Source organism: Hippopotamus amphibius, chromosome 1 (genome assembly GCF_030028045.1).
Source record: "Hippopotamus amphibius kiboko isolate mHipAmp2 chromosome 1, mHipAmp2.hap2, whole genome shotgun sequence".
NCBI lineage: Eukaryota > Metazoa > Chordata > Mammalia > Artiodactyla > Hippopotamidae > Hippopotamus > Hippopotamus amphibius.
In genome coordinates, this window is record NC_080186.1 from 233,269,066 (window position 1) to 233,281,228 (window position 12,163).

At 37.9% G+C, this 12,163-nt stretch overlaps 1 protein-coding gene across 3 annotated transcripts in view; it reads left to right on the plus strand.

The window, feature by feature from the left end:
- Nucleotides 1-12,163, plus strand: part of PLPP1 (phospholipid phosphatase 1) — a 90,287-nt gene that overhangs the window by 65,054 nt on the left and 13,070 nt on the right. The gene's annotated exons all lie outside the window — the stretch shown is intronic.

Below are 12,163 nucleotides of genomic sequence, written 5' to 3' on the forward strand. Positions count from 1 at the left end.
TAAAAAAATGTTCCCCAGTAGTGCTTTGGCTGCTGATCTGAGAACTACTGCTTTGACACATTCTGGGAATTTACTAAATTCAACTAATACCTATTACTTTTAAGTCCTAGTGGGAGCTACTAAGGTGTGCCTGTTGCTCTTGTGGTACCTGCTGTGTAGAGCTGAGACATGTTTGGAGATTGTATGGATGATAGAAAGTAATACATGCCTTAAAGGAGTGGAGATAAAATGCTACCTGAAATCACAGGATGGTAATACTACTTCTAGTAGAGGAGACATTGTGGAGGGTGAGTAGGTTTGAGTGTGTAGCATTGGGGTGGGATAATTCTCAGACCCAGGGAGCAATGTGAGTGAAGGCTGGAGACTGAAGAGCACACAAGCATGGTTTATTAGGCTTAGTTTCAGTATAACCTGTTTGATTTTGGGGGTTTTGTTTGTTAAATTATAAAGGCAATCTGGGGCATTTAAAACTAAGGGAACTTTTCCTCTTTGATTATAAAATGAAAATGTAGTTGTACAACATGATACCTAATTAAATAACTCCATACATTGTAATGCAAACTTCTGATTTAGCCTATGTTACATTCATACATTCCATATAATTTTATTTGTTTTAATGTGGCAATAAAAGCAAAAGATCTCCCCCCCCCCGCCCCCGATTTAACTTGGTGCCTGATCCTTTTTCCTGAGAGGCAGAATCAGTTGAGTCTAAGTGTGACTCTGTTTTGGCTGAGGTGCAAGTTTGCAAAGATAAGAGCCTTTCTTCACTTTCTGTGACTTCCTACCACTATTTACTGGTAAATATTTGTATGCCATAATTTATTTATTTATTTATTTATTTTATAAATCTATTTTTTAATTTATTGGCTGTGTTGGGTCTTTGCTGTGCGCGGGCTTTCTCTAGTGGTGAGCGGGGGCTACTCTTTGTTGTGGTGCGCAGGCTTCTCATTGCTGTGGCTTCTCTTGCTGCAGAGCATGGACTCTAGGTGTGTGGGCTTCAGTAGTTGCTGCGTGTGGGCTCGGTAGTTGTGGCTCAAGGGCTCTAGAGCGCAGGCTCAGTACTTGTGGCACATGGGCTTAGTTGCTCTGTGGCATGTGGGATCTTCCCGGCCCAGGGATCGAACCCGTGTCCCCTGCATTGGCAGGTGGATTCTTAACCACTGTGCCACCAGGGAAGCCCCATACCATAATTTATTTTAAAAACAATCAAACATCCTCTCCCCACCACACACCAAACTAGCAATACTCTAAGTTTTAGATGTTTGACATTTCATGCAGTTCCCCATCTCCCCCTTTTAAATGCTTGTTTAGAGAATTAATTATGAACAAATACATCAGCTATTTGTGCTTTTTGAATTACCACTTGGGTTTTCTCAGTTTTTGAATTAGAATGTAGGTCTTGCAGTGGATATATATATTATATATCTATATCTATATTTTATTGTTTTATTTTTTTTGTGGAATAAAATTTTACTCTAATAGCATTCATTGTTTTTTTACAATAAACTGCATATATTTATTTATTTTCTTTAAGAACTTTTATTGAGATACAGTTGACATACAATAAACTGCATATATTTAAAGTGTACAATTTGATATTTTTTTTCTTATTAGTAATATATATATGGCAATCCCAATCTCCCAATTCATTCCCCTCCCAACCTCCCCCCCTTCCCCACTTGGTGTCCATATGTTTGTTCTCTACATCTCTGTCTCTATTTCCGCCTTGCAAACCGGTTGATTTGTACCATTTTTCTATATTCCGCATATATGTGTTAATATATGGTATTTGCTTTTCTCTTTCTGACTCACTTCACTCTGTATGACAGTCTCTGGGTCCATCCATGTCTCTACAAATGTCCCAGTTTCATTGCTTTTTACAGCTGAGTAATATTCCATTGTATACATGTACCACATCTTCTTTATCCATTCGTGTGTTGATGGGCATTTAGGTTGCTTCCATGTCCTGGCTATTGTAAATAGTGCTACAGTGACCATTGGGGTGCATGTTTCTTTTTGAATTATGGTTTTCTCTAGGTATATGCCCAGTAGTGGGATTGTTGGGTCATATGGTAACTCTATTTTTAGTTTTTTAAGGCACCTTCATACTGTTCTCCATAGTGGCTGTATCAATTTACATTCCCACCCACAGTGCAAGAGGGTTTCCTTTTCTCCATACCCTCTCCAGCATTTACTGTTTGTAGATTTTCTGATGATGCCCATTCTAACTGGTGTGAGGTGATACCTCATTGTAGTTTTGATTTGCATTTCTCTAATAATTAGTGATTTGAGCAGCTTTTTATGTACCTCTTGGCCATCTGTATGGCCTGTTTAGGTCTTCTGCCCATTTTTTGATTGGGTTGTTTGTTTTTTTGATATTGAGCTGGGTGAACCGTTTATATATTTTGGAGATTAATCCTTTGTTGATTCGTTTGCAAATATTTTCTCACATTCTGAGGGTTGTCTTTTCATCTTGCTTATAGTTTCCTTTGCTGTGCAGAAGCTTTGAAGTTTCATTAGGTCCCACTTACTTATTTTTGTTTTTATTTCCATTACTCCAGGAGGTGGGTCAAAAAAGATCTTGCTGTGATTTATGTGGAAGAGTGTTCTTCCTATGTTTTCCTCTAGGAGTTTTATAGTGTCTGGCCTTACATTTAGATCTTTAATCCATTTTGAGTTTATTTTTGTGTTTGGTATTAGGGAGTGTTCTAATTTCATTCTTTTACATGTAGCTGTCCAGTTTTCCCAGCACCACTTACTGAAGACGCTGTCTTTTCTCCGTTGTATATCCTTGCCTCCTTTGTCATAGATTAGTTGACCATAGTTTATCTCTGGGGTTTCTGTCCTGTTCCATGCAGTGGATATATTAAGATGAAAGATACCTATTAAGATGAAAGATATCCTTGGGTTTTAGTAAATCAACCAGTGCTTTATTTTAAATGTTAAAAGGCTACTAAATCATATTAACATGTTAGCAGCTGACTACTTCATATTGATGCTTTGTACCTTCTCCTTAGAACTCTTAAATTTCACATTGCCACCTTTGAAATATGAAAAAACAAGTTTCATAGATATATTAGTACATTTTTCAGATTAAGATATTAATGGTAAATCCCGTGGATCCAGTGGTAAAGTGTAAGTTTTCATTCAAAATAAATGTGAACGATACCCTTAGATATTTTCATCTAATAGCAAATAAATATTTTTATTGAGAGGTGGGAAGTAATTTGAATTTGTAAACAGCAAAACAAGCCTAATGGATAGGTTTTGTTAACTACATTTTAAAAGAATTGAAGTCAGCATTAGAGTGATTTTTAAATAAAGAAAACACAATATTTTGGGGCTTCCTAGGTGATGCAATGGTTAAGAATATCCGCCTGCCAATGCAGGGGACACGGGTTCAGTCCCTGCACCAGGAAGATCCCACATGCCGTGGAGCAACTAAGCCCGTGAGCCACAACTATTGAGCCCATGTGCCACAGCTACTGAGCCCATGTGCCACAACTATTGAAGCCCACGAGCCTGGAGCCTGTGCTCTGCAACAAGAGAAGCCACGGCAATGAGGAGCCCACGCACCACAAGAAAGAGTAGCCCCCGCTCACCACAACTAGAGAAAGCTCGCATGCAGCAACGAAGACCCAACACAGCCAATAAATAAATAAATAAATAAATAAATTTTAAAGGAAAAAAACCACAGTATTTTCCTGTTTTAAGTACCTTTTGTATAAAAAAAGAGAAGATGGAAAACAGGAAAAGCATTAGCATTCACTTGATTGTGACTATCTTCAAAAGGTGCCCAGACTGTTGGCTTAATCCTAAGTGTATTCCTACGCGAGGTCAAAATGATTTCCCGTTTCTCTCCCTTTGCTGTTGAAAGTGTGGTTCCCACTGTGATCAGCGGGCTGGGTGTCACCTGGGAGCTTGTTAGACGTGTAGACTCTTGCACTCCAGCACTGAGCCTGCCCATAAAATCTCCACTTCCAACAAGATCTCTGTACCGTAGTTTGAGGAGCAAGCCTTGCTTTCTCTTGTAACTTTGCTGTACCAAAGTGACACGAGTCTCACCAGGACCAGGTAGCCTGGATCTTGACCTGACTTCCATAGGATGCTGTTCTTTATTGAATAAGCGGACAGGAAAAGCTTGTGTTGCTTTTAATGCTACTCTTTTGGGAGAGTGAGGTTTGGAAAGACACTAGATAACATTATCTAATAATATTACTATTCATTTATATAATAAATGAGCTTAACATATATGTATGTACTTGGCTGACTTTTTTCTTTCAGTTTTTGCTATGTAATCTATTGCAGCTGCAATGGTTTGCTTCTCAGTTAATGTTTGGAAATTTACAAAGAAGTTGGGCAGTTTTCAAGATTATGGTTTATTGAAGGATAGAAATGAATCTTTTAAAAACTGAGGAAAGTCTTCATACAGGCAGTGGAAAGTAGCATTCAGACAATACCTAAAACCTTTTTCCTTATTTTTCATCCTTTGTTATTGTGCTTTGGGTATTTGGCCACTTAACATTTGCTTTGAGGATACTTTGAAAAAACTTAAATTGTTTTTTATTTACAACAGAATATATCTGTCACTTCATCATTGTGGATAACATTTGCTCCACTAATCTGATTGCTTTTGATCATAAAGTAAAAAACGTTTCTGGACATTTTACACACATTAATAAAATGTTTGCCAAATGTGTTGGGAAACATGCATTAGGTACTATGTGTTTAAGCTCATAACACTTCGACAATGAAACTCCTAATTCTCCTGAACTTTGATGATAAAATCAAAATTCCTAACCACTGTAAGGGGAAACACAGAAGAGGGCATGCTGTGAAAATCAGTTTATCTTATGTGGCTTGCTACAGTTTATTGGCATAGACTAAGCTAAGCATAGCATTTAATTACATGATAAAATTATCATGCAAAGATAAACATTTTTTCCTTAGTTTTATTTTATGCATTTTATTCAATACAGCTACCAAAACACAAGATTTATTGTTAAGGTATACTTCTTGTGGAGCCAATAAAGTGATATCTTATTCTTGGTGTGTGGTCAGGGGATGGTGGGACAAAAAGGGGGATTTGTTTGTAATGTTTAAAATATGAAAAGTGTAAGAATTTAATATTTTCTGGGATAATTATAAAAATAATTGTTCAAGAGATTAGATTCTGGGACTTCCTAGGTGGCGCAGTGGTAAAGAATCCGCCTGCCAATGCAGGAGACACGGGTTCGAGCCCTGCTCTTGGAAGATTCCACATGCCACAGAGCAACGAAGCCCGTGCGCAACAACTATTGAGCCTGTGCTCTAGAGCCCGTGAGCCACAACTGTTGAAGCCCACGTGCCTAGGGCCTATGCTCCACAACAAGAGAAGCCACTACAGTGAGGAGCCTGCGCACCACAATGAAGAGTAGCCCCCGCTCGCAGCAACTAGAGAAAGCCCATGTGCAGCAACGAGGACCCAACGCAGCCAATAAATAAATAAATTTATAAAAAAAAAAAAGAGCGATTAGATTCTACTTCAGCTTAAAAACATAAGCACCTGCCCTGTGCTTGATGATGGCGTTGGGTGTTAGGGGCCCAAGATGAAGTAAGGTGTGATATCAGCCAGGGAGGATGGGAGTTTACCAGCAGTTTTTCTTTTGTTTAGCTGTACCTTCTAAATTTTTATCGTGAACATATCTTATGTAATAAAAAAATACAGAAATTCCTATTTAAAAAGACTTTTCACCCCTACCCATCTGATACATTGGAGGAAGAATGTACAGTTATAGATGATTTTACTGTAAGAAGGTTGGTGCTAAGACAGATGTGTTCCTTGAGTGCTGTTGGTCTCTCCTCTGTGGAGAAAGAAAGGGCAGTAACTTCAGCCTAGCCGTTCAAGAAAGGTTTCTTGGAGGAAACAGTGGCTCTTATACAGTAATTATTAAAGAAAAGTGGGGCCCATTCCAGGCAGAGGGACAAATAAGCACAGAGAGCTTGAAACATGGTGTGTGTTGGGAATTTTAAGTAGTTTGGTAGCAGATGAGAGATTGGTGGGGCTTAAGGGTCTGTTATTCTGTGTTCAGCAGTTTGTGCTCATGAAGGATTTGAAACAGGAGAGTAATTCTGTCCTTATACTTGTAAAAAATATTTAGCTTTCCTCCACTTAATTCTAATCTAAATATATACTAAAATGGGCATTAAATGTTGCCTGATAGGAATAGATATAATTTTCTTTTCTCTTAACAGCAGAAGGACTTGAGATACTAAAGGAAATGTGAGTTTTCTGCTTTTGTCCATAATGTAGAAAGGTTTCTCTAAGTAGCGCTCTGCTAGTCCTGTAGCATGAGCTCTACTGATACCATCTGGTCTAATCTGAAAGGAGCCAAGAGTGACCTGTCTGGCCAGCCTTCTTCTGGGCTCTAATTTCACAGCTGTATGGGCCTTTGCCTCTTCTCTTGCCACTGGCAGTGTCTGCTTTGGCTCAGATCTAAAGTTCTGCGTTGGTGCAATCCTGAAGACACTTTTATTGATGTCTTGCACCTTATCCTTCTTGACCCTGGTGACCAAGGGTTAGTGGTGATTTCATGATCTGCTTTAGGGTTGGAAGTGGAGCATACTAGCTAGGTGCTAATAGGCTTTCTTGGCCTTGGGGTTGCCTTTTTAGGGGAGGGCTTAAACTAGAAATCTCTCGATCTTGCCTCTAACTAGGGTTCCTGGCTCTTAAAAAAGGTAAACATCTTTGAAAGTGATTTAGAACTGTCTCTTCCTTCTGTCGTACTCTGAAATCTTTTCCTTTTTAGCAAGTAGTCTCCTTGTTCAGTTTGTTTTCAAAAGGGGATTGGTAGGCAGGGTATTATTAGTTGCCTCATGGGAATACTTTACCGTGTGTCCTTTGCGGAATCTACCCTTGCCCCTTGTTTCCTTTTTAACTGTCTTAGATAAGGTGGCTTTGGTTATTTGGTGTCTTTTTACACCAAGTCATGAATTCTCCCCTTATTATACCAAAGGAAACTGTGACCTCTCTTCCCCTAGTTAGTACACCTCTGCATGCTTTACCCTTTGACACACCTACTCTTTCCTCATCTGGTAGTCACAGAGTTTCCCTGCTGAGAGTTTGGAGCCATTTCTTCCTCTCGTCTGATTTTCAAGACACACACAGTTCTACTTTCCTTTACCTGAAGGTTCTCAGCAACTTCCTACTTTCTAGATTCCTGCTTTTTGCAAGATTCTTCCGTAAACACGACATATGATCATTTATTTTTAGTCATCAAATGATTCATTAAAGAGTTAAAAATACCCTACACGTGTACCAATTGTGTCCTACTTTTTTTCTCCCTCTTTTTTTACATTTTCCATGTTTAAAGGTTATCATAGAAGAGAAATTTAATATATCCTTCAAGTTAACTTGCTGTTATGTAAACTTTATAATCAGGAAATAGCATTTGGAGAAAATTCCTCATTTTGCAGTTTGACTTCCTTTTATTTGGTCTTTAGAGCATACAAAGGACCAGTTAGTATTCTCTTAAGTTGATTATTTGCACGTAGACAACATTTGTTTTGTCACAGGTCATCTAAGTTCTTCATATGTTTACTTCACACGTGTTGCCATGTATAAGCAGACAGCTCCTGTTCTTTGTGATGGATGCTCCCTGCCTAGAGGTGGCAGGGTTAACAGTGCTGCTGGGCTTGCTTGGCGTTCACAGGGGTGGAATCATGGTATATGGTGGTGAAGAGTTGGGAAGATTCAGATTTAAATCTTAAAGTGATGTGACTTTTGAGCTAGTTGCTGAACCTCTGGGAGGTTCAGTTTTCTATGTGTAAAATAGGATTGACAGTTCCTATTACGGGAGTTTTTGTAAAGAGTGGAAGTACTGTGTATTAAGTACCTGAACATAGAAGCTACTCAGTAGCTTGTAACCATTAACAATCTTTTGACAACCTTTCTGCTTTAGAATGCTTTGGGAATCTATTTCAGGATGATTTTTAGGAAAAAAGGAAGTTCTCCTAATTTGCAACAGAGCCACTTTGGCATACCCAAGTGAACTTGGTGGAATAATAATAACTGGAAACATTTGTGAATGCTGGCCACTTTATAATTAAAAACTGTTTTTGCCAAACTATTGTATCTCCTAGTAGAGCAGTTTATTTTAGATAACATTTTATTATTTTGTAGTTTTGTTTAAAATAAGATTGCTGTTATTTCTGGCAATATGGAGGATTAGAAATGCTTGCTGATGCAGTTCAACTAAACATGCTGGATGACAATATTATCACACATAACATATGCACATGTTTTTATATATTAAAATATATATAAATCTTAAAACACGTATAAATCTTTTAAATAAATAGCTGAGTTGGTGGGAGAGTAAAGGAATTTTTATGAGGCTACGGCCCGTTAATGATATAGATTTGATGTGTGCCCTGAAAGTACCTTCCAATTCCTGGTAGTCTAGAGCCTGAGTTTTGATAGTCTCTGAACATGGGACATAGGAGATAAAGGCTGAGGCCAGGGCAGTGTAGAGAGACAGATGGAAGGCCCGTGGATAATGTAAGGACTCCCAAAGGGCAGCATCCTCCCAGGAGGAGCCATCCAAAGAAACCCTTAACCATCATACCATACTCATACTCTTCTGGGGCCAGACTTCATACTATCTGAAGAAGTAGGAAAGAAAAAAGAATAGAACTTTGAAGTGGATTGATAGTGAATCCAGCAGAGGAGAACACATATTTCTGGAAGAATTCTCTTTAAGCCAAGGACTCTTAGGATTCCCCACAGGTAGAGTCCCAAGACTATGAGCTCATATTGTAATATAAATGAACATATACTCTGAGAGTCAACAGATAAAACAAATGACATAAACTCTCAAAGATTGCAGATATTAGAATTACCCTGTAGAATATAAAAGTCAATATATCTGCTGTATAGGAGTAAATAAGAGACTGAGGATATGATGTAGAATCAAGAGAATAAAAATTCACCAGATAGGTGTGCAAAAGGTCCAAAGAGATCTTCTATAAATGATACATACATAGCAATTTGAATAGAAGAGATTGGTTAAGCAGATTAGACACAGTGAAAGGGAGGGAAGACAGTCCCAAAGAGACCAAGATTAAAAATAGAAAAGAAAAGTTAAAAGATACCGGAGGGGTAGAATGAAAATGTCTAGCATGTTGAATCACAATCTCAGAAAAGGATAATAGGATGGAGGATGTGTAATTCAAAGATGAAATGACTGAGACCCATCCAAAATTGGTGAAGTATACAAATCCTCAGATATAGGAAGCCAACGAATACTAAATCAGGTAAATAAAAGGAAATTCATACTTAGAGACATGATAGCAAAACTGCAGAATATTGAAGATTTTGGGGGTAGAGGAAGCAAATACAGAAAAAAGACATATAACTCAGAAAGGCATGGCAGACATATGGCTCATATTTTAACAGCAAAAGTAGAAGCCAGAAGGTGGTATAATGATATCTTCAAGGCGATGACAAAAAAACATCAACCTAGAATTTTGTGTTCAAGATGTCATCATTCAAGAGTTGATGCAAAATAAACATTTTCAAACTAAAAGAATAACTAAGGTGTAACTGTTTTGTGTTTTTTACTGTTTTGTGAGTTGGGAAGGGGAAAAGAAAGTCAGTGGTAGGGGAGAGCAGTGAGATCATAAGGTTATTTGTGATTTAACCTCCCCATGAGCCCCAGAATACTTAGTAAATTCCGTTAAAAAATAACAAAATACTTTGTGCGAGTTGATTGCTTCTAATGACTGATAAAAGCTGGATTTGGCTGTCTTTGCAGTTTGTAAGGCTGAACACTGATGTTGCTATTATGGTGAATGGAGGAGGAGGGACTCAGACACGGTGGTGGTAGGGTGGGCGGATGGCTGTGAACACCCCTAAGGCTATGATTTTGGGGTTCAGGCCAAGTTTAATGAGTTCTCCCAGGAGAAAGGGATGCCCTGGCTGATAAATGTTAAGAAAAAAGTCATCTTAAATTTGCCATTTGGAACAGAATCCTATTCATAGTAAGTTACATAGTCAGCACCAGTCTACTTGCTCATTGTTTAATAGGCCATTCCCCAGAGTCAGTGAAAACAGCTGCATTTCAGAATATATTTTTACCTCTGTAAATTTTCTTTTTGAAAAGTCTTTTCTAAGCTTTGTTGGACAGATAGCTTCAATTGTTACTGTCTGTGTCTACTTTCATCAGAGTGGCTATAGTTAAGTGAGATATGCTAGTCTAGGATTGGTTCTAATCTTAAGAACAGAGCAGGGTTCTTAGAGCAGGGCCAAAATATTAAACATTTCAGTTGAGGCCACTATGATGAAGGCAGCCTGCGTCTTGACTACTCTTTGGATTTTATTAAAGTGCTCCTACAGTTATTTGTTCGTTTGTGAATTATGCCCTGAAGAGCTGTATCTCCTAGACTTCAGTAAAGAGTTAGATTTGTATGGAATATGAAAATAATTTGAATTCACATTTTCAGTGTTTTAGTTTTCTTTTTAATGGAAATAAAAGCCAATGTTACCATGATGTGTTTGATAACTTACTAGGGGTGAAGACTTAGAGACTGAGGTTGAATAGAGTTCTCCCTTGATGTTTTTAATCCGTGTCTGTTAAGTCAGAGCCAGACTTCTTTGGCTGATCTTAAACTAGATAAAATATCTGTTTACATATTCAGAATAAAAAACTAAAACCATTTTATTTTCAGCTAATGAAATCACCCTGTGAGTGAATCAGAGCAGTTCAAAGCCATTACATGAGTTTGGAATTTATGATTTTGTGGCACAATCTACAGTGAATACTCTGAACGTGGAGTTTTAGTGAAACTTCTAACTTACTTGGCTTTGAGAACATTTCTGTGCTCATGCTCATGTTGGCTTGATAGGATTTGACAATCCTTGAAATTGGCTTTTATTAACTTTCTGCTCTTTGATATAACTTATTGAAACTAGCCATAAAATGTACAAAACTCTACTCAAATTATCTGATTTAAAATAAGAGTTTGTATTGATCTCTCGACAGCCAAGTAGTTGGGAAGACTAAAAGTGATTTATTTTTCTTGCTTTACATAGGTTAAACCCAGAATAATTATCAAGTTTGATTACATAAATCCTATTTGGCATAGGAAGTTAGAATATTCTCTTTCTTAGGAATGCATCTGATTACAAAAAAGACTATCATAATTCTACGTAGAATCATCATCAGTATATGCTTAGGAAATCTCCATTCTCCTACTTACTCTCAGTTGCCAAACATACACACATAACTTTTTTTTTTAATTGGGGTATATTTGTTTTACAGTGTTGTGTTAGTTTCTACTGTACAGCGAAGTGGAGTTCCTTGTGCTATACAGCAGGTTCTTATTAGTTATCTATTTTATACATGTTAGTATACATATGTCCATCCCAATCTCTCAATTCTTCCAACCCCCCCCCCCCACCCTTTGGTGTCCATACGTTTGTTCTCTACGTCAGTGTCTCTATTTCTGCCTTGCAAACAGGTTCATCTGTACCATTCTGGATTTCACATATATGCATTAACATATGATAACTTGTTTTTTTCCTCTTTCTGACTTACTTTACTCTGTATGACAGTCTCTAGGTCCATCCACATCTCTCCAAATGACCCAATTTCGTTCCTTTTTATGGCTGAGTAATATTCCACTGTATATATGTACCACATCTTGTTTATCCATTCTTCTGTTGATGGACATTTAGGTTGCTTCCATGTCCTGGCTAATGTAAATAGTGCTGCAGTGACCATTGGGCTGCTTGTGTCTTTTTGAATTATGGTTTTCTCTGGGGATATGCCCAGTAGCGGGATTGCTGGGTCATATGGTAACTCTATTTTTAGTTTTTTAAGGAACCTTCATACTGTTCTCCATAGTGGCTGTATCAATTTACATTCCCACCCACAGTGCAAGAGGGTTCCCTTTTCTCCACACTCTCTCTAGCATTTATTGTTTGTAGACTTTCTGATGATGGCCGTTCTGACCGGTGTGAGGTGATACCTCACTGTAGTTTTGATTTGCATTTCTCTAATAATTAGTGATGTCAAGCATCTTTTCAACACAAGACTTTCTGATATGTGTTTTAGGAGTCTTCTCTCCTCTCTGAATCAGGGGAATGAAATTCCTTTTGAACCAAGCAGGGCGTCATAAGTAA